Source organism: Sus scrofa, chromosome 6 (assembly GCF_000003025.6).
Source record: "Sus scrofa isolate TJ Tabasco breed Duroc chromosome 6, Sscrofa11.1, whole genome shotgun sequence".
NCBI classification, from domain to species: Eukaryota; Metazoa; Chordata; class Mammalia; order Artiodactyla; family Suidae; genus Sus; species Sus scrofa.
The window spans coordinates 114535195-114559416 of NC_010448.4; the positions used below are offsets into that span (position 1 = coordinate 114535195).

At 36.6% G+C, this 24222-nt stretch overlaps 1 long non-coding RNA gene across 1 annotated transcript in view; it reads left to right on the forward strand.

The window, feature by feature from the left end:
• LOC110261440 overlaps window positions 1–23819 on the forward strand; it is a 107266-nt gene extending 83447 nt beyond the window's left edge. Inside the window, exon 4 of the long non-coding RNA XR_002345520.1 lies at window positions 23675–23819. This is a non-coding gene — a long non-coding RNA (uncharacterized LOC110261440). The remainder of the gene's footprint in view (window positions 1–23674) is intronic.

Here is a 24222-nt window from a genome sequence, read left to right on the forward strand (position 1 = left end):
ACTGTTTACAATTCATGCCTTAAGTCTGTCCTTTAGTGGTCCTGTTCCCCCATGAATAGAAGCTAAATCGTTTTAGATAAAGGTTTTAAATATAACCATTATTACTACCCTATATGTGTGTGTGCGTGTATATGTATATAATACATACACATATATACACATGCTTATTTCATAATTATTTAAAGGTGCTTTCCGGAGTTCCCGTCATGATACGGTGGAAATGAATCTGACTAGGAACCATGAGGTTGTGGGTTTGATCCCTGGCCTCACTCGGTGGGTTAAGGATCTGGCGTTGCCATGAGCTGTGATGTAGGTTGTAGACACAGCTTAGATATGGCATTGCTGTGGCTATGGCATAGGCTGGCAGCTATAGCTCCGACTGGACCCCTAGCCTGGGTACCTCCATATGCCACAGGTGCAGACCTAAAAAGACAAAATAAAACAAAGATGCTTTCCATAGATAAGTGAAATAACTTCATTTCTTCACATGTATTTTTTCTAAGTAAAATGACTACTTATTCATTTGTACAAGTTACACATTTTTATGTTAGAATTTAGCTATAATACAGAATGAAACAACAAAAAATGTGATTGGGAGCAAAGTTACAATGCAGTGAGAAAAAGACCTCAGAGATTAAATTGAATCCAAAGGAACAAACAAGAGGCAGAAATTATAATTAAGAAATTTAATATGATAAGTTTTGTAAATCTGTACTTGCTATTTATTCTCTCATCTTCTTTAAAAAACATGAAATAATATAAATAATTATAACAATGTATTGTTGCTTTTATAAAATATACAAATGTAATGTGTATAATAATATTAGCTCGAATATCAAGTTAGTATAAATCTGAAGTAAATTCTGATGTTAAGTTGTATATGGTAAATCCTAGAACAATTAAGATAACTCAAAAAATATAATAAAATTATTAAATAAATTGAAATGTTACCCTAGAAAATATTCATTAAATACAAAATAAAACAGTGAAGAAGAAATGGAAGAAAAAATAGACAAAGAAAAGGAAAAGTAAAATGATGTGGCAAGTAGGCAAGAAAAAGAAATAAAATGTCTCCAGATTGAAGCAAAACTAAAACTGTCTAACTAAAACTATCTTTATTTGTAGATTACATAATCCTTTATATAAAAAGTCCTAAGCAATCCACAAGAAATCTATTAGAACCAAATCATTTGTTCAGTAAAGTTTTAAGTAAGTAAAAGATAAATATACAAAATTGTATTTTTATACACTAGTAAGGAGCAACCTAAAATTAAGAAAATAATTCTATTTGGAACATCACCAAATAAGATAACTTACTTAGGAATAAATTTAACAAAAGAAATGCAAAACTTACTCTGAAGTAACCTCAGAGCCATGAGCCCAGATGTGATTCTATTTGAATATATGATGCTTGGGGGTTGTTGAGATTTTTGTATCTATAATTACCTATAGTTTTACCTATGTTTTTTTCATAAATTTGTAGAATTGTCAACTATTATTTCTTCAAGTATTTTTCCCCCATCCTTCTTTATGGGACTTGCATTACATTACATCCTACCTTACTATGTTTGATGTTATTTTGCTTATTTTTCTTCAGGTTAGATAACATTTGGTATAACACACTTCCTGTTTGCTGATTTTTTTTTCCTCTGCTGTTTTATATCTGCTTTTTAGCACTTCTAATAGATTCTCTCTCTCTTTGGCTACTGCACTTTTAAACTATAATTTAATCTTTTTTAGTTATATTTATTTCTCTATTATTAAATAACTCAAAAATATTTTAAGTCAACAGAGAAACTAAAATGGTGCTTAAAAATATGTGTTTAACCCAAAAGAACAGAGTATAGGAGGAACGACAACAAAAAATAAAACACAGGGAGTTCCTGTTGTGTCTCATGGATGGTAACAAACCTGACTAGTATCTATGAAGGCATGGATTTAATCCCTGACCTTGCTCAGTGCGTTAAGGATCCAACATTGCCATGAGCTGTGGTGTGGGTCACAGATGCGGCTTGAGTATCCAGATACTGCAGCTGTGGCGTAGACTGGCGGCTACAGCTCCAATTTGAGCCTTAGCCTGGGAACTTCCATATGCCACAGATGCAGCCCTAAACCTACCAAAAAAAAAAAAAAAAAAAAAAAAAAAACAGCCACATAAAAATCAAATGTGGGTAATGTGGTCTGTAGCATAGCCATTAAGTAAATAATAGCTCAAAAATATGGCTTAAAATAGCAACAGAGGAATTAACATGGTTCATTTAGAAGTATTTGTTTAACAGCAAATGAGACAATAATGGGAAAACAACAACAAAAAACACAAAAGAGATGTAGAAAATAAATACCAAAAATGGCAGATGTAAACCCAGCCATATCAATAACTGCATAAAATGTGAATGGATTATTCTTTTCAATCAAAGGCAAAGATTGTTACATTGGATAGAAAGCATGACTTTCCAACATGCTATCTTATAGATTCACTTTATATTCAAAAAACACAAACAGGATGAAAACATGGAAAAGAGTGTACCCTAAGAATTGTTGTCATAAAATACCTGAAGTGGCTATGTGAATATCACAGAAAAGAGATTTGTATTTCTTGTAAGAAATATTCCTAGAGACAAAGAGAGACGTCATAAAAATGAATCAATATATCAAGAAGATATGACAATTATAAATGTATACACACCTAGCTTTCTCAATAATATAAGAATTAAAAATATCGTCACACCCAAATACTCTTCTCCTGGAGAGGGAGTGAAATGATCTTCAGTCTTTAAAACCATATGGTTTTTGTAACATGAGCTCCTTATAGTGAAGGAAAACATTTTCCTTTGCTAATGTCTGCAAGTGTGATTTTGCAATTTGCTAAGAAAAAAATAAGACAAAAGCAACTGAGAGTTAAAACCTTGTTCCAAAGTCATAAGCAGAAAGGAAGAAATCATTTGCTCTTAGCTGACTTGGGAATGACTGGTTCATGTGGGAATCGATTTACATGCTTTATGTGGAATTTTGAGCCAACAGATAAAGCACTTTTTTTTTTTTTTTTGGTTCATGCATAATCTTAACACTCCCATTTTCATGTGTTAGGAAGATTCATTCTGCTGAGGATAAGTTTTAACCATACCAAAAATATTGTACATGTTGAGTACACCCCACTGATTTTTTTAAGGAGCTTGTCGACTTGTCATGAAAAGATTCAGCTTTAGAGAGTTATAAGCTATGCCATTTTGAATTCTGCCTCCTTAGATGAAAGAATATGTTTGGCTGGTTTTTAACATTACATATTTTCATGAAGGCTAATATTAATTTATTTTTCTACCTAGTTTTGGGTAGTGCCATTTAAAAAAACAATGAATCATTTTTGAGAGGGAGGAGCATGGAGGGAATGATGCAGAGTACAACACATTGTATGGTTTGAGACCCAGGAAAGTAATCTTGTGTTGTTTGTTCTGTTCTCTTGACATAGAGCTAATTTTCTCAGTAATAGCTGCGATGGAAATAACAAATATAAAAGCTTGATTTCCCCATCCTTCAAAAAGCCTTTTAGCCTACTTTGAAATCCCCAAAGAATATCTAGAAAAATATCTATCAACCAAAAAATGTCAAAGCTAATGCTCTGCTTCAAAATTAAAGCACAGAGAAAAAGCCTGCAATACAGCTATGAACTTCTTTGGTGTCTCTGAAGCCTTCCCGCCAGTGTTAACTCACAGGGGCTCATTCTGCTGCTGAGGCCACTAACACAGTTTGCTCCCATGTCTGCTCACAGTATATCCTTTCTTGTAAATAATGGAGTAAGAATATAGTTATTGGGGAATACAATGGGCAGGTACCCTTGAAGTAAATTAAGTGACTGTGGAAGTTGCATTGATGTTTCAGACCAAGCACCTCAGTCTATTTATGCATTGAAGGGGGTTACATATTGAATAGAATCTTAAGGCTCTGAAGCTTAAGTTCACGGTAAATGGCCCAGCGTTCCAGGAGAATGGTTCTAAAAATGCCAGATTTCAAAGCTAAGTGAAATAGTTATCATCTAAATTCTCTCAGCCTAAAGACCTCCTTTACTTCAATTTCTGAAGCAAACTTCCCAGGAGCACTTAGTCTTGTTTTTGATATTTCTGGTCATGCCATGCATTCAAACCCTCACAGTAATCATGAGAGAGGAGAAAAAGTAAGCATGCAAGGGTTCTGCATCCCCACAGCAGACTTTAATAAATGGTAATGATATTACAACTTTTACCTTAGCTTGTGTTTTGGAAAATGTTGGTGCTTTGCCCATAGAGCCTTGGATGTGTATATACGAGTGAGAGTGGGCAGGAAGCAGTCACATTTTTTTTTTTTTTTAATTTCCAAAACTCAGCCTGTGCAATTCTTTTCGGGAGGACTGCCTTTAGGCTACTAGAGCCTTCTTTACCTATCTTATGTAGAGATAAGGAAGCACCTGGGAATTTGTAGCTTGTTCACCTCAAGTCAGAACCACACTGAGGCATAATTTATAGTTCTGAAATCCTTGCAAGACCAGGATGAAGCTACTTTTTGCAAAACATTGCCTGCAGTGGTCTCTCACTTAGACTTTTCCTTTAATAACCTTTCCCTGCCCGGCCTTCCCTATTCCCTGCCAGTTTCCCATGAAGTATTTGTGAATCTCTCACCTGTCAATCCATGTCACGGGGTCTGCTTCTGAGGATCTCAATCCATGATGCTGCCAAGCACCATGAGGGTGAGCCACCTTGATAATAAGAGCAAAGGTGTGATGGTGACGGTTAGAGGAGCAGAGGGGCTAATGCTCCATTAACAGAAGAAAAACAAGGGTCCTGTAATTTTTACTATGTATCTTATTCCTCACCACCCTTTCTCCTGTACCTTTTTTGTCCTTCTTCAAGGTTGCCTGTGAGTGGCTTTAAACTCCCCTTAGAATTTCTTTTTGGGAAAACAGTCATTGATTTTACTCCTTGCTCTCCTTCCATCAAAATGTATTTGTTCACACTTGGAGTTTTCATAACTTTGGACATGTACCCTAATCCGATAAAGCAATTCTAGCAAAAAGCAATTTATAATTATCCTGTATTATTCATCTCTTACATTTATACACAAAATCCCTATAACAAACATATTTAAGGCAGAATATTTAGATAAAAACATGAAAATGACTCAGTTCTTATCCTAAAAAAAACGTAAAATCTTTAGTATAGTAAGTTTAAAATCAAACTATTATATGGTGCTCAACTTAGGATGCTGTCTATAAAACACTAAGAAGTGATTCCATATGTAGATGGGGCATTTCCAGACCCAGGGATCAGATAGGAGAATATTTATTCTTATGCCAGGAAGGACTGACAGAGTAAATGATGATTTTTGTCAATTACTGGTAAGCGCTTTGGAATACAATTACAAAGTTACAGTGACAGTCCTCAGTACAATCCTGGGCCAAAATGCACATGTAAGGAGGGAAGAGGGACGAGAATATATAACTCCCCAGTGGTTGGCACCAAGGCTGAATGAAAGGAAAGGCCTTTAAAGGTTCCAGAGCAATCCACATTATCACCAAGTCACTTGCAGAACAGGAAGGAAGTGAATTATTTGCATATCAGTATGCTTGCCTCTCTGTTATTTCTGAAGCAATAAGAGTACAGATACAAGAATCTGAGGATGAATCCAATTCCCTCTCCTTAGGGATAGCACAGCACAGCTGGTTTGCTGCTTTAACAGAAGCCTTGTTTTATTTTTTGAGTGAAGCCAAAGTTTATGGTATTATACATCTAGATGGTTAATGTTTTTTTAAATTATCAATTACAGAGCTCAGGATGCTGCATTTAATGGACTGTTACTCTAGGTTCATTAAAGTAGGACTGATTTTCACTGTGTTATAATCTATGTCTCTAATTTCAAAATAATGGAAACTCCTGGAAATTGCTATCAAACTTTTAAGCATTATCTGCTATTGAAATATGTACTTCTAAAGAAGACTGTGTGCCTGTTGAACCAGTCAGCCTCACGGTTTTACCATTAAGACTCACACGTTGATTAAATACTAATGTGACCCCAAGGCAATTTCAACTAAAGGGTTTTTTCCTTCTTTCTATAGGCCTCATGGCTCCAAAGCCATTAAGCTACTCTATTCTTCTGCTAATTATCTGAAATGTTATTAATCTGAAGCCTAAAACATATAGAACTTCTTCAAAGCTACTCTACAATGACAATGGAGTTGAATTTAAAAATATAATTAAGAGATTGAAGAAAGAGATTCCAGTGGTTAATTTCCAAACTTTTAGACCTTAATACACATGTTATTATCTTCTTTTTTCTTTTTTTCTTTTTTCCTTCAAATCATTTTTAAGTAGTAAAATCGCAGTCTTTTGCCTTTTGCAAAAAGATTGGGAAGTAGTCACCAATTAAGAAAAAAACAACAAATAAATTATTTTTCATATTGAAGCTGATATTTTTTAACACTTTGGTTCAAAATTCTCTGTAACCTTTAATCTGTATTATTCCCTTCCCAGTGGAACCCTGATCCCTATTCCCCTTGCACCATTGAAATTGAATGGATGAAAGTCTAGTAGCCCTGATACTGAGTTGTCACTTTTCTACACAGGCCTTGAACCTCAGAGAATGAAACAATAAAACAAGCTCATATTGTGTCTACTTGTCTTAGGAAGAGACAAAGATTTGGGGTAGTCAGAGATTAGGACGATTTAACCAGAAAGAGACATAAAGAATCAAGAACCATTAAGTCAGAGGTTCCTGTAAGCTACAGGATAGGCATGTCCCTTAAAGACTAGTTATATAGTGATGTTAATTGTCAATAGCATAAATTTTTAACACAATAAATGGCCTATCATCATGAAACCAAGTTTTCTGGATCTAGTGTGATTCGCTTCTTGTGTGCATGAATATTTTGACAGTTATCCATATCAGTAAGTGTTTCCAGAAAAACATTTAATTATCTTGTACATGTAGGATATTTCGTCTATATCATCCTGGCCTCATAATACATTGAGAATGGTTCTTAACTTCTAATCTATTAGTAAGCCCAATAGTCTTGGACTAAATAAGGAAAAAAAAAATTGTGTTAAATCGGATTGAATCTTTTATGTCAAAGGTATTTTTAGAACAGCAGAATCGTTTTTTTCTAGCCTAAAATAGACCAAATCTTACTTTCAAATTGTTGGTTTTGAGTTCCCTCTATGGTGCAGTGGGTTAAGAATTCAACTGCAGCAGCTCTGGTTGCTTCAGAGCTGCAAGTTTGATCCCCAGCCCCATGTATTAGGTTAAAGGATCAGGTGTTGTCACAGCTGTGGCACAGAGCATAGCTATGGCTTGAATTCAGTCCCTGGCTTGGGAACATCCGAATGCTGCAGATATAGCCACAAAAATAAATAAATAAACAAATAAATAAACAAATAAATAAACAAACAAATAAATTTTTAAAAAGAATAAAAAAAGAAATAAAAAAGGTTGGTTAAACCTTTGCTTCTCTATTTAATTTTTACTTAAAAGAAAAAATTTGGAGCTCCCCATTGTGGCTTAGTGGGTTAAGAACGCACCCAGTATCCATGAAGATGCAGGTTCTATCCCTGGCCTTGCCTGCTCAGATGGTTAAGGACCTGATACTGCCTCACGCTGGAGCGTACCACAGATGCAGCTCAGGTCTCCTGTTGCTATGGCTGTGGTGTAGGCCAGCAGCTGCAGCTCCAATTCAACCCTACCCCCTGAACTTCCACGTGTCACAGGTGCAGCTGTAAAAACAATTTTAGAAAGTTTGTTTCCTCACAGGCAGACATGTTTTCAGCACATTGACAAGGAGTCCATAAGGAAACTATTCATTTATTCAAAGTTTTATTCGGCAAGTATTAATTGATCAATTTAGGGACAAAAAGAAAGGTGTTTGCATTCAGTCCTGGAGTCTATCCCTTGTTATAGGGGTGAAACAGAGCAATGGAGTCATCCTTTATAAACATATTTTCCTCATTCATATCGTGGAAAAAAATAAGAGTACTTATTCATGGTGATACTATCTGTACCAAAGAATAATAATAATAATACTGAGAAAATGTATTTGGTACAGTGTAATCTCTGAGCAGCCCTCCTGTGCTTCTGTTCTGATTATATTTATTCTTTTCTTTTTTCTGATGGGTCATTCATTTTATTCCTGGTTTGTTTTGCTTTTCCATCTGCACTACCTAAAATGCACTTCTTTCCTATAGTGAACTCTGATTTAACAATGAAGTTCTAAATTACTCATCATCACTATTACAAAATCTTTATTGAATCTGCTTCCTCTTCTATCCTCACAACAGGGAGAATTGGGCTTCCTCACCTTTATGCTTCCTGTGTGTGTCATAGATGTGAGTTTCTGCCATAGCAAGCACAAATTTTTCACTTTTTGTTTACGTCTTTGTTTCCTTAACTAAATATTATTCTGAAGCCTTAGAATTACTTCGTATTCATAAATTCTTCCTCGGAGAAGTACCTGAAATATAGTTAATATGCAGTAATTGTTGAACGGATGAAAGCATGAATAAATGCATATTTCATGCATTAATATCATTATTATGGGTATTATCAGGAATATATAAGATCCAATATGTTCCCATAGAGCTTGCTGTGAGCTTAGGAACTTCATAAAAAAGTATACTATGTGACCCACTAAAGCTATATTTATAAGCAAGGAACAAATATTTGAAAATTAGAAATAACTTTGCTTAAAACATGGCAAAATCAAGATTGGCAGTGAAGGCTACTATGATTTAAAGCTTCAAGCTCTCTCTCTGACGCACTCTCTACCCAAGAGAAAAAGAGAGGAGGGGAAAGGAGATACCACACACACATATATATAAGTGGTCCCCAACTTATGGTGGTTTGACAACGATTTTCAGCTTTGCAATGTATGTGGAAAATGATACACATTCAGTAGAAACCATAATATGAATTTTAAATTTTTTTTTTTGTCTTTTTGCCATTTCTTGGGCCGCTCCCGCAGCACATGGAGGTTCCCAGGCTAGGGGTCTAATCAGAGCTGTAACTGCCAGCCTACACCAGAGCCACAACAACGCGGGATCCGAGCCGTGTCTGCAACCTACACCACAGCTCACGACAACGCCGGATCGTTAACCCACTGAGCAAGGGCAGGGATCGAACCCATAACCTCATGGTTCCTAGTCGGATTTGTTAACCACTGCGCCACGATGGGAACTCCCATGAATTTTAAATTTGAGCCTTTCCTAAGCTAGTGATACTTCTCATGATGCTTGGCAGAGGCAGTGAGCCATAACTCCCGATCACTCATTCTGTAATGGCTGTAAACAACCAATACACTTAAAAACTGAATGTTTTTCACTTTCAGTACAGTCATCAGTTAAGTTACATGAGATACTCAACACTTTGTTATAAAATAGGCTTTGTAGTAGATGATTTTGCTCAACTATAGACAAGTGTTCTAAGCATGTTTAAGTCAGGCTAGGCTAAGTTACAGTGTTTAATAGAGTAGATGTATTAAATGGATTTTTGACTTATTAATATTTTTAATTTATGATAGGTTTATTAGGATCTAACCACATCATAAGTTGAGGGCTGTCTGTATAAATTATAGTTATATAATAATATATATCATGTTATGAACTAAATTGTATCTCCCCAAAATTCATATGGGAAGATGAAATTCTAGTACTTCAGAATGTACTGTATTTGGAATAGGGCCTTTAGAGAAGTAATTAAATTAAAATGAAGACTCTAGATGTACACTAGTCCAATCTGACTGGCGTCCTTATGAGAAGAGGAAATTTGGACTTACAAAGAGATGCCAACGCAAAGTTCATGTGAAGATATAAGGAGAAAATTCTGTCTTCGGGCCTAGGAGAAACTAAATCTAGGAACACCTTGATTTTGGACTATCAACTTCCAGAACTGTGAGAAAATAAATTTCTATCATTTAAGCCATGAGTTCAATGGTATTAAGCATTCCTAGAAAATATACATATATATGTGTACACACACACACACACACAATACACATGTATAAATTGCACAAGGTAAAGAAAAATAGAGGCAATTTGCATTCAGTCAACACAGCATTTTATCTTTATTCTTATGCTTTAGAGCTGAATCAATTATTGAGCTCTGTGCCATAATTCAATTTTACAGAGCCTTGATAATCCCAGAATCTCAAAGTAAATGAAACTGGGCTACTAAAGTGATTGGCCAACTATGGTCCATTAGCCAAATTCAGTCAACAACCTATTTTTATAAGGCCTGTGGATTAACCATGGTTATTACACTTGCAAAAGTTTATAAACACACACACATGAGTATGTGAACGTCACTAAATGTAGCCTACAAACCCTAAGATCTTTTTTTTTATAATTTATTTTTTTTCCCACTGTATAGCAAGGGGATCAAGTTATCCTTACATGTATACATTTTTCCCCCCACCCTTTGTTCTGTTGCAACATGACTATCTAGACATAGTTCTCAATGCTACTCAGCAGGATCTCCTTGTAAATCTATTCCAAGTTGTGTCTGATAACCCCAAGCTCTGGCTCCCTCCCACTCCCACCCTCTCCCATCAGGCAGCCACAAGTCTATTTTCCAAGTCCATGATTTTCTTTTCTGTGGAGATGTTCATTTGTGCTGGATATTAGATTCCAGTTATAAGTGATATCCTATGGTATTTGTCTTTGTCTTTCTGACACATTTCACTTAGGATGAGAGTCTCTAGTTCCATCCATGTTGCTATAAATGGTATTATGCCATTCTTTTTTATGGCTGAGTAGTATTCCATTGTGTATATACACCATACTTCCTAATCCATTCATCTGTCGATGGACATTTAGGTTGTTTCCATGTCTTGGCTGTTGTGAATAGTGCTGCAATGAACTTGCAGGTGCATGGGTCTCTTTTAAGTAGAGTTTTGTCCGGATATATGCCCAAGAGTGGGATTGCGGGGTCATATGGAAGTTCTATGTATAGATTTCAAAGGTATCTCCAAACTGTTCTCCATAGTGGCTGTACCAGTTTACATTCCCACCAACAGTGCAAGAGGGTTCCCTTTTCTCCATACCCCCTTCAGCATTTGTTATTCGTGGACTTATTAATGATGGCCATTCTGACTGGTGTGAGGTGGTATCTCATGGTAGTTTTGATTTGCATTTCTCTTATAATCAGCGATGTTGAGCATTTTTTCATGTGTTTGTTGGCCATCTGTATATCTTCCTTGGAGAACAGTCTATTCAGGTCTTTTGCCCATTTTTCCATTGGTTGATTGGCTTTTTTGCTGTTGAGTTATGTAAGTTGCTTGTATATTCTAGAGATTAAGCCCTTGTCAGTTGCATCACTTGAAACTATTTTCTCCCATTCTGAACGTTGTCTTTTTGTTTTCTTTTTGGCTTCCTTTGCTGTGCAAAAGCTTGTCAGTTGATTAGGTCCCATGGGTTTATTTTTGCTCTTATTTCTATTGCTTTGGGAGACTGACCTGAGAAAGTATTCATGATGTTGATGTCAGAGAGTGTTTTGCCTATGTTCTCTTCTAGAAGTTTGATGGTGTCCTGTCGTATATTTAAGTCTTTCAGCCATTTTGAGTTTATTTTGGTGCAAGGTGTGAGGGTGTGTTCTAGTTTCATTACTTTGCATGCAGCTGTCCAGGTTTCCTAGCAATTCTTGCTGAATAGACTTTCTTTTTCCCATTTGATGTTCTTGCTTCCCTTGTGAAAGATTAATTGACCATAGGTGTCAGGGTTTATTTCTGGGTTCTCTATTCTGTTCCATTGGTCTGTCTGTCTGTCAGTTTTGATACCAGTACCACACTGTTTTGATGACTGCGGCTTTGTAGTATTTCTTGAAGTCTGGGAGAGTTATGCCTCCTGCTTGGTTTTTGTTTCTCAGGATTGCTTTGGCAATTCTGGGTCTTTTGTTGTTCCATATAAATATTTGGATTGTTTGTTCTAGTTCTGTGAAAATTGTTGTGGGTAATTTGGTAGGGATTGCATTGAATCTGTAGGTTGCTTTGGGTAGTATGGCCATTTTTACAGTATTAATTTTTCCAATGCATGGACATGGAATATCTTTCCATTTCTTTACATCTTCTTTGATTTCTTTGCTTATAGTTCTCGGCATATAAGTCCTTTACCTCCTTGGTCAGGTGTATTCCAAGGTATTTGATTTTGTGAGGAGCAATTTAAAAGGTATTGTATTTTTGTATTCCTTTTCTAATATTTCATTGCTGGTATACAGAAATGCAACTGACTTCTGAATGTTAATCTTATATGGTGCTACTTTACTGAATTTATTAATCAGTTCAGGTAGTTTTTGCAAACCTTCAGATATTTATTCTCTCATGCTTTAGGGGAAAAAATTTACTATAGAAAATTTTATTACTCTTAAACAAAAGCAAAAAGAGAAAAAAAAAACTTACCATGGTCTACTACAGCAATGAAATTATATTAATAGAATCTAGTAAGCAGGAAATGACAGCAGTGTGGATAACTTATAATACAAATGTATGCCAAGAGATATGAGATAAATCCCATGAGCAAATGGTTCGGCCAACTCCGTGTTATTTCAGTGTTTCTGGTGTTCTAGGACACTTGGAAAATCCACTCTCTAAAGTGTAATATACTCACTAGAACTAAGAAAGATGCACAGTGCTTTATGTAACACCCTTTGGGTTTGGGAGAAAAAAAAAAAACATTTGGGTCTAACCCATTTTTAGATGACCTCACTGACACCTTTGAATAAGATTCAAAGCAAGAGAAGTCTCTCCATTCTCCAAGCACATTGAAACCTTCCAGCTCTGAACTTGGTCTTATAAACTAAAAGTTCTAAAGTTACTTGAGTTTTAGTGGAAGACTAGAATTCTCTGTGGAATTAGTGACAAACCCCAATAAGAGCAGAACTTAATAAACTATAGCCTGCCGGCCATCTGCCTGATATTATTGTCTTTTTGGAACACAACCAGGTTCATTCACATACTCATTGTCGTTGAGTACTTCCTTATGTTCTACAGTGGCCAAATTGAGCTGTTGTGACTGAGACCAAATGGGTCATATGCCCAGAGGACCTAATACTGGTCCTTTAGGAAAACAAAAAACAAACAAACAAAAAAAAACAAAAAAAACTCCAGAAAAGTGGTTCATAGAGGATTTCCTTAAGATTTGGAGAAATTTTCTTGTTAAGTACTACTCTCAAGAAATAGGATTTGGTTACTCCTGATCCCTAGTAGAAACTAAGTGACTAAATACCAGGTGACAAAATGACCCAAACTGCCAATAATCACTTGGATGTTATTGGAAATATTAGCCTTAATTCAAGAATGACCAATATCTCACTATCTTCAAGTAGAAGATATATGTAGAAGACTTGGTTCTAGTAGAAATTAAGGCAAAGATAGTTTCATGAGCATGTGACTTACATTCAATATACATGCTCTCGCCTCACTACCATCCAGCCCCAATCCCAACTTTTGCTGTCATGAGAGTTACCCTATGACTGACTGAAGAGGAAAATAGCACATATAGGCAACAGATGATATACCAGAAGGAGGCTGCTGTAGTATTATAGCTCCACTCACATGTGACTTTGAAATAAACGTGAAGAAGGAAAGATTTCAAAGGGAAAGAACTTCAGGATGTATGTTATGCAGTTTCTTTTTCCTGGAAGAAACGTCTCTCTTCCCAGAAAAGATATTTTTGGTGGAGATGCCTGAAAGATATAATTTTATTCATGAGTGGTGACTAATCATTTGGTAGATGTTTGAGGACTTGAAAAGAACAGTATAGGAGTATTGAAGACAAGGAGTTCTGGGAAAGAGTTACATGGACATATCTCTCAGAATGAAGCTAGAATGTGATGCTTTTGTTTCTTGTAATGTTTTAACATGTCTAAGTTGTAAAGGAAGCTTTCAACAAGCAAATGAAAAAGGAAAGAAAGAAAGAGAGAAAGAAGGAAATGAAAGAAAAAGACAGAAAGAAAGAAAGAAAGATTAACTGTCCTGTGACTGTCAAGTTTTTTTTAAGTCAAGTCTTCATTTGCTCAGTTAGCTCATGAATGAAGAAGTATCCATTTTTGCAGGGATGGAGCTTTTGCATGGATTCTTCAACTAGATTTTCCTCACTAAAGCTTACCTGATTATAGTTACTGGGCATTCAGCATATCAAAGCAGGGATTAACTCTGAGCCTTGACATACTGCTATATTCTGGAGCACCTGTCCATAACTGGGTATCATATATATATTATATATTATATATTTTATATTTATATATATCGTGAATGTATATATAATTGTTTTAACATGCATACAAATGTTTATATATACATTATATATATTTATAAATGTATACACATATATTATATGTCCCTTTCCTATTCAAAGAAGAAACATATTTTAGAGCAAAAAACTACGATGATGGACTGATCACATTTACTGGTCAAAGAAGAAACTCAATCACGCAGATTCAGCTGAACTTATAGATAGTAAAATCTAGACACCAGCAGATGATAGTATTTTGTGAAGTAGGTTTTCAAAGTTGTATAGTTTATGCACTGAAAAATCTACCAATATGTATAGCTGCTTCCCTAATAACCTATTTACAGAGGTTCAGAGGTATTAGAAATGGGTAAATTTGGGGTGACAACTCTGACAATTATGCCAATAAACCCTAATGAGTTTACGTTAAATTTCTTCCCTCTATCTGTATAAATCTGGGCTATGTTGGTTTAGTCTCAATATAGCAGGGAGAGTTACTTCCGCCAAGAGTCAAGAATTGTGAAGGCTCTGAGATTTTATGCTACTTTCAAACTGACAAGTTATCTGGTCATAGTGTAATGACTGAGATGATTGGGTAACAGAAAAGAACTTGCGTATTCACAGAACAGCAAGTAGAATGAGCTTACTCCCAACCCAAGTTGATGAATTGACCCAGGTAGGTAAATGCTGCATGTGTACTGGAGTTTGCATTACAGCTGCTATAGACTGAATGTTTGTGTCCTCCTAAATTCATATCTTGAATTTAGCCCTAACCCTCCATGTAGCTATATTTGGACATAGGGCCTCTAAGAAAGTAACTAAAGTTAAATGATGTCTTAAGAGTGGGGCCCTGATCTAATAGGATTAGTGTCCTTATAGGAAGAGATGCCAGAGCACACCCTCTTTCTCTCTGATAGAAAGTCATATGCACACACAACAAGCAGTGACAATCTACAAGCCAAGGAAAGAGGCCTCTGAATGAAACTCACTTTGCCACATCTTGATCTTAAACTTCCCAGCCTCTAAAACTTAAATAAATTTAAGCCACCCAGTCTGTGTTATTTTGTTATGACAACCTAAATAGGCTAAGACAACAGCCAAGGAAAGTGAACCTCAGAAATTTTTTTTTTTTTTTTTTTTTTTTTTGGTAATGGACTGCAAGCAAATCCATCCACAACTTGCCCCACATAGAAATATTATCATTGTTATACTGAGCAGCAAACAAACCTTACATTAATTGGGGGACTGGGGGAGGGGATACAGTTTTCACCTTCTAAGTGAAATCCTGGAAAGAATAGTCCAGAACTAAATCTATCAGTGCCTATGCTAGCAAACCTACAAAAATGTCTGTTAGCAAATTGTCTGCCAAATCTAATGAACACCCAAAAGATCATATATTACATTGGAGTATATGGCTGCATTCTGGCCATTTCAGGCTTTTCATGTCCTAAAGGTAAAAATAGATCTTGATGATGGCTACTTGACTCCATTCTAAATTAAGAAAAACAAGTAGCTAACATAGGTTGGGATGGTATGGAAGATGTTGGAAACCCAGGGGAATACATCGATATGATTCCTAGTTCTACTGTACTTGGTGATAAAAGATAATATAACATCTATGACCAAAGGTACTATGAATGCAGTTCCTAGAGTAATGAAGGCATGCGTAAAGGAAAAAAAAAATCTTATGCTCAGGTAAAAATCCTGAGTACCTGATATGCTGATTTGCGGTAAAGAAAAGAGGAAACTGGTGGTAAAGCAAAAAATTTATAAATACAAAATACAGATTTGTGACAAGATGGATATCTAGGAGTAAATTTCTATTCATGTTTTGTTCTTCGTTGTAATATTTTACTTTATTTTTAATCCACAGTTCTTCTCCTAATTAAACACGTAGATGGTGGTTAAATTTAAAATGCAGCCTTTATTGATTTTATAATTAACCAATAGATTGATATATCTTATTTGTCTCCCTTTTAGTGAGGAGGTGCATACTTTTATTGAATGAGAGAGTTGAATTATGTTGAAAGGAACACACTATTTGTGTTGTTTAGGGAAGTGTTCGTATACAAAGAGTGTATTTTGATTTTGAGTAGGAAATGTGACAAGTAGTGAAAAATCTGTCATGTTTGAAGTTTATGTCTGCATCCAGCATATTTGGAAATCACTTCCTAAGTTTGGAGTAGTTCATATTTAACTCGCACATCCCCAATACAAATGGCACAGCTCATTTTACCAGCCTTCCTTGTTGCTACTGACCTTAGTGTCATCAGTAGCTCATGTATACAACTATTGTGACACTGTTACTTGAAGAAGAGGATACAGGTATACGTAAAAATTTGTCTTTTGGCAAGCATCATGGAGGAGGTATCAAGCTCTTTAGGGGCTTCAGTCTTGGAGCTGTGATATTTCTGTAAGATAATCAGAAAGCACCTGAGATTTTCTCTAGCGTAATTTCAATATGGATATGCTTCCACTGTGTGTTTTCTGAGATCAACTTTCTTGTCCATCTAGAAATTCTGAAAGCTATAAAATGGACTGTAATACTTTCCTTATTCCTTACACTAACCCAAGAGGATTTTATTGGTACTAAGAATCTTGACTGATAGTACCAAAAATATCCCCAATCAGCATTCATACTGTTAATATATCTGGGTATAAAATTCTATTTTAGGAATCATTTTCCATGAAAAATTTGAAACTGATTAAAAGCCTTTTTTTCCACATGTAGGGCTAATTGAATGATGAATATATAACTACCTCCACAGTTTTCTTTATCATTCAAGCTGCCATCCTCTCTCTCTGGATTATTGTAAAAGCCTTCGTGCTTTCACCCTTGCCCCTAGATTCTTTTCAATGAAGAGCCATAATTATCTCTATTGGACTGAAAGCCAAAGTCCTTACCATGGCACAAGACCCTGCATTGCCTGGGTCCTGAATCCCCTAAACCTTTTTCCTGTTACTTTGGACCTCTTTTATTCTGGTGCAAATGCACTGGTTCCTTGCACATATCAGACTTGTTCTGACTTGGATCTTTTCTTATCGCCTTTGCCTGAATAATTTTTATACCAAATAGCTGCATGGCTGGTTACCTTATTTGCTTCTAAACATTGTTTAGACATCCTTCTCTCAGTGTGTGTGTAATTTTTCCTGACAACGCTATTTAAAATCACATTCTGGAGTTCCCAACAATGGCTCAGTGGAAATGAATCTGACTAGTATCCATGAGGATGCAGGTTCGATTCTTCGCCTTGATCAGTGGGTTAAGTATACAGCATTGCTGTGAGCCATGGTGCGGCTCGGATCTGGCGTTGCTGCTGCTGTGGTGTAGGCCAGCAGCTACAGCTCCTATTCGACCCCCAGCCTGGGAACCTCCGTATGCTGCAGGTGCGGCCCTAAAAAGACAAAAATAAAATAAAATAAAATCACATTCCTACCATGCCCCACAGCCCAGGCCCCCACCAGGCCCGGGATTCTCTACATCTCTTTTGGTATTCTGAGATTCAGTTTCCAATATGTGTGGGGGTCCTATCTATATGGAGATAGCATTTGGTCCTGTAGGTTAAGCATTCATTCCAATAAGACCCCATCCCACTGCCTACTAAGTGCCAGTCACAAGCTTAGCTGTTATCTGTGCTTCTGACCAATTGAATATTAATCAGAGGTTCCCAAGACCTCCTCCTTAGATTCAGTTAATTTGCTAGAGTAGTGCCCAGAACTCTGAGAAACACTTTTACTAAGTCACTGGTTTATGATAAAAGGATATGACTCAGGTACAACCAGATGGAAGAGATGCATGGGGAAGGGGTGGGGAAAGGATGTGGTGTTTCCATGCTTTCTCCACTCTCCCACTCTCCCTGTACCTCCATGTACTCACCAACCCCAAACCTCTTTGAACCTCTCCTTTTGGGTTTTTATGGAAATTTCATTACATAGGGACACTTGATTAAATCATTAGTCATTGGCAATTGATTCAACCTCCAGCCCCTTTCTTCTCCGGGATGTCAGAGGCTGGAAATGGAAGTTCCAGCCTTCTAATCACAGGGTTGATTCTGGCAACCAGCCCTCATTCTTAGATGCTTTCCAGAAATCACTTCATTAACGTAACAAAAGACACTTTTTATCATTTGTAAACTTGGAAGATTCCAAGGTTTGGGGGAGCTATATATCAGAAACCCTGAATGAAGACCAAATATATGTATTTCTTATACAGTTGGCCCTTGAACAACACAGGTTTGAACTGCACAAGTCCATTTACATGTGGATTTTTAAAAATAAATTCGTGTAGTGCTATAGGAACCAAGGTTTGCTGAATCTGAAAATGTGGAACAAGGGATATAAAGCCAGCTATATACGGCATCCTTGGATTTTGGGATATGTGGGGACTCCTGGAACCCGTATCACAATACTTTATTCCTAGCTTTTTCTTTCTTGGTAGCACTACTCTCCATGTAAATTATGGTACTATAGCTTCGTATTAACAGCACAAGCTCTGGCACCAGATTATCAGGGCTCACATTCCAGTTTGCTACTTAAAAGTTGTGAAAACTTGGACAAATTAATTTTTCTCTGTACTTTAGTTACTAGATCTGTAAAATATAAATAATAATAGTTCCTCCCTCATAAAATGGATATGATGATGTTAGTGTATATATGTGAGGTGCTTAAAAGAGTGGAGGTGAACATAGTAAATGCTACCTCAGTCTTTGCTAATATTAGCCATTATTATTAAATGTTGCTCCTCTGCTTTTTTCTTGTCCTTTCTCATCTAGAATATAAGTTCCATGAAGGGAGAGATTTTTGAAAATACATCACACACACATACACATTATCTATCTGTCTGTCTGTCTTAGTATAGATATTTACTGCTGTATTCTCAACAACTAGGAAAGTGTTGTGCACATAGAAGGAATTCTATAAATATGTGTTAAATGGGCTTCAACTATATTTTGGAATGGTTGTCTGGCTATGTGGCATAGTTACCCAGTATCCAGTCTTGCCAATCTTTTTCAATAGCCATCGCAATCTGCAGAGAAGAGTTCTCCAGACTGCTAGGTGTTTATCAGACTGGGTGTTTTCAGGCTGCAAACTATTGTTTACCTTTTAATATATAGGTTTTATTTACTTGTTTTTGTGTACATGGCCAGCATTCCCACATTCAAAGACACTTTAGTTAAACCTTTCCGGATGTTAAACTTCCAGTCACCAAGGAGAAGGAGGTGTAGTTACCTGGCTGAGGGGAGTTAGAGAGTGGTTCTAGGTGCCTAATAACTTTCTAATACAGATTCTTAACTGGTGCACCTGTTTCCTGCCCCTCGCTCAGCTCTAGTCAAGTATAAAGGTTTTCACTGCTTCCAAATCCTGAGCTACCCAGGATCCTGTAGGAGCCATAAGCATACTCTGAAGGGTCTGTACTCACCGACCCTCCTTAAAAACCCCCAGCAGTCAGTTTTGTCTCTCCCTCTAAATCAGCCATCACTCATCAATCTATATTTCAACTTTCAAAATTTTATTGTCTTTTTTTCTAGCATTTATTTCTCTCGACTTTTCTTTGTTCTTATGGGTTTATGCCCATAAAAATATCTTGGTAGTTCCATCAGTGAGATTTTAGGAAAGAACAGATGCTAATATGTGAGTTCAAATCGTTGTGTTTAATAAGCTCCTGATATTTCCATTATAGTAAGTGCTTGACTCTGCCTGCTGAGGGAGGTGAGAGGGGTGATAAGTAAAAAATTTAATTTCATGAAAAATGATTGTGAGTTAATTAGCATATCAGGGCTTTCTAGACAGAGAAACTGATATGCAGAAATATGAGCATTTCATAATTTAAGAAAAGCTGATGCATTTTGGAACACTGATATCATTTTTTTGATTAAGATCAATTTATCTTATATTAGCAAAGTCTAAAAAGTATATAAAGTTAGTTTATATTTCAGAATCATCTCAGGGGAGATTTTTAAAGCACAGAATCCTAGGTTCTCCTCTAAAGTCTTATTTTAGAATATCCAGGGTCAGTCTAAAATATACATTTTTAAAAGCATCACAATCTCATCTAGTGTATAAAATTATCTAGAACTGTTTCAATTAGAGCAACTAAGTGAAATAGTAAGGTTTAGTGACATAAGTTGAAATTCATTTTTATGTGCAGTCCCCTGGATGACAAAATGAGACATTCATATTTCACTTACTTATACAATGGATACTTTAAAACAATCCTATTATATTCTCAGGTGTCAATGAACCCATATTCTAGTGGGAGACTATTCTACCTTTTAGGGTAAAATGGTCAGGACTACATCGTTTGTGACAGGGCAAAGGGACATGCATGTTTCCTTGTAGATCTGTGATGTGTTCTTTCATCCCAATGTCCACAATAATAATAAAACAACAAGACCTCAGTGGAGATGGTAATGAAGAATGAAGTAGAGCCAAGATCTCAAGGAGGCCCTGATCCCTGTAAGAAATCTTTCCCTTAATTCAAGCGTGGCACACAGGGTAAAGGACAAAGTGATACCTTACCTATTGGAGGTAGTCACATTGATACAGCCATCCAGCAAAGACTAGATAGGCATACCCAACCAGTCTAGAATTACTGTCTGGTATCAAGCACAGGCAAAAGCAGATTTTTTTTTTAAAGGTGACAGTTGTGGAGGGAATTGTCTTTTCACCTCTGTATTTCCCTGCAGAGGGACATCTGTTATAACTTCCAGTCACCATATCTCTATTCATGAATCTGCTTCCCACACTTCATGAGTCTGAATCAGGAGATGGACATCTGTGCCCTTAGTTAGCAATTTTAAAACCACAAGTACAAAAAAAGTCCTATTGAGAACTGAGTTTAGTGACAATATTACTCTATAATATTGCTGCCTCAGCATCCATTTTACGTGGCTCATGGCCTACAGAGACCTTGAACTGATGCTGGCCTTTCCCATGAAGGCATGCTCTAGAAATAAACCACAGAGTCACAACTAAATGTAAGCTCCTGATATGATTCCCCAAGTGCTCTTGGTGAAAATAGTCTCTCCTCCCTCCTAGCTCCTTCTCTTTATGTACCCCTCAAAGATTGTCTTGGAGATTACCAAAACCCTGCTCTTTGGTTTGCACTGACCAATCTGACCTTTGTCTAGGAACCCCAAAGTACTCCCCAACTGAGGGCTTTAATAAAGGCGTGTGCCGATGTTATGCTGCTTACTCTCTGCCTGTATCCTATTGTGACTTCCCCTGTGATCCCTCAGAGCATGCTATGTACCTCCTCCCGGGCCCGTAATAAACTGCTCTGTTTCCGTTCCTCTGTGATCTTTTGTTGAACTTCACCACCTGCCATCTTGGGGGGTATACCTATCAAATGTTAATTTAGAAAAGTCACAATAAGTCCTTAACATAAAAGCAAGTATAATTTAAATGAGTAATATGGCTGATAATTTTTTTAAAGAAAGAAAATAGCAGATCCTGATACTCCAGAAAATACTGATTCAGCATATCTCATTTGCTGCTTTTGTGAAAAGCATGTCTGTGCAACACTAGATGAGATAGTGTTAACCAGCACCTGTTCCATCACCCACTTCAGAGGAACATGTAGAAATGTGCAGAGCTGTTTCCTTGGAGCCTGTCAGTATGACTGAGTGACTAGAGTGACTTAAAACCACGTCTTTCTAGTTTTCACTACATTCAGTCAATGGTTGAATTCCTCAGGAAAAATCTACAGCCAGACTTAAGAAGAATTCTGCTACTGCTCTGTGTAGAACCAGATAAAGACAATTCAAGCATATGATTTATTCCTGAAAGTTGCCTTTCTGGTAATCCAATAAGGCTGTTTATTTTAACTAAACAATTGTGAAATCTTTATTTGGACTCACTCTGTTCATACTGAGATAGTTCCAGGTCCTCAACTATCTCTTGAATATATATTTTTTGAGTTAAACCCTACATGCTTAATAAAAAAAATAGGGGAAAAATTAATGAGCCTAGCTTGCCTTTGCTCATAATAGCACCCAATGATCAATAACATTTAAATCGTGCTTGTTAAGTTACTCTTCTCAAGTAGATCAGTTTTGTAAAGCTTTGGAAGTAAAGGATCTTAAAGTTGATTTATCAATAATTTCCAGGGCCTCTGTACTCTCTGGAAAGGCTTTCCATTTTCCCAATTTGAAAAAAAAAAAAGGATTTGCAAGATCCTGTAGATAATTCCTGCACTTCTCTTTCCAGCTTCTGCCAGTAAACACTGCCCTCCATTCAGATTTCAAATACTTTTGTGTCCTGTACATTCTGTTTTCTCTATCTCTTACTTTTTCTCTTTGATGGAACACACTTTGTTCTCCTCTTCCCATGAAAAACTTTATTTTTAATTCCATTTACAAATGGCACTTCCTAGGGAAATCTTTAGGTGCTCCTAAAGACATGGAATATTCTTAAGAAATACTTATTCAATGCTATATGAATGATCTATAAGTAATGATAAATTTTCTTCTACTTTCCAATATTAAATATTTCCAATATTTTAAATATGTAAAATATTTTCTTTTGTCCTTTTGTAGAAGCTAGAATTTCTATAATGTTATTAAGAATACTGTTAGATTGTTCCTGTTCCTAAGTATGATTGAACAATATTTGGTGTTTATTGTGTGTTTATTGTCTGAGTATACTTCCTTTTTTTTTTTTTTTTTTTTTTTTTTGCTTTTTTAGAGCTGCACTTGCAGCATATGGAAGTTCCCAGGCTAGGGGTTGAATCTGAGCTATAGCTGCCAGCCTACACCACAGCCACAGCAAGGCGGTATCTGAGCTGCATCTGCAACCTATACCACAGCTCACAACAATGCCAGATCCTTAACCCAGCTGAGCAAGGCCAGGGAGCAAACCAATATCCTCATGGATACTAGTTGGGTTAAGTTAAGCAGTTGTTTTGGCTGAGCAACAACGGGAACTCCCTTACCATGGCTTTTTAACTGGTTAATTTCCCAAAATTTTCCTGTGGACTCCACTGTTTTTCACTGTTATTTGATAAGTTAATATCCAATATATAGCATTTCTAATATTTTAGTCTCACACTCTTTGGAATAATCTAATCAAATGATATTGCTACAACATTTCAAGTCTTCATTATTATTTTCTGCATTTCACTCTGACCGTAGGTTTCTAGCTATCTCACGCAGTAATTTCATATATACCTTGTGATGGTTAACTTTATATGTCAGCTCTACTAGGCCAGGGGTTGCCCAGCTATCTGGTTAAATATTATTTCTGAATGTGTTGGTGAGAATGTTTCTGGAATATATTAGCCTTTGAATTGGTGGACTGAATAAAAAGCAGATGGCCATCCCCAGTATGGGTGGGCATCATACAATCTATTGAGGGTCTGAGTAGAACAGAAAAGTGAAGGAAAGTTGACTTCACTCTTGCCTGACTGTTGAACTAAAATATCTATTTTCTCTTGCCCTTAGTGCTCCTGGTTCTCTGACCTTCAGACTAGGACTGGAATCTATGCTATTGGCTCTGGTTCTCAGGACCTCAAACCATACCACCAGCATTCTTGGATCTCTGGCTGGGAGATGGCTTTATGGAGGACTTCTGGATCTCGATAGCCATGTAAGTCAATGCCTTATAATCTCTTCATTGTAAGAGAAGAATTGTTGCAGGAAACTGGGGTGCAAGAAGATGGGTCTTATACCAGATCTTGGGTGAGTCCCTGCGACAGGCTGCCAAGTGAGGTCCTTGGCTTCTTGCAGGAAAGAATTCAAGAGCAAGCCTTAGTAAAGTGAGAGCAGGTTTATTGAGAGAGATATACAATCCATAGGCAGAGTCAGTCCAGTGAGAACAGCCTTGAAATATGGGGTGGTGAGTTTTATGGACTGGGTAATTTCATAGACTAATGAGTGGGAGAATTATTCCAAGTATTTTTGGGGAGTGGAGATTTCTAAGAATTGGGTCATCGTCCACTCTTTAGCCTTTTGTGGTCAGCCTGGGAATGGTTATGACACCTGCGGGTGTG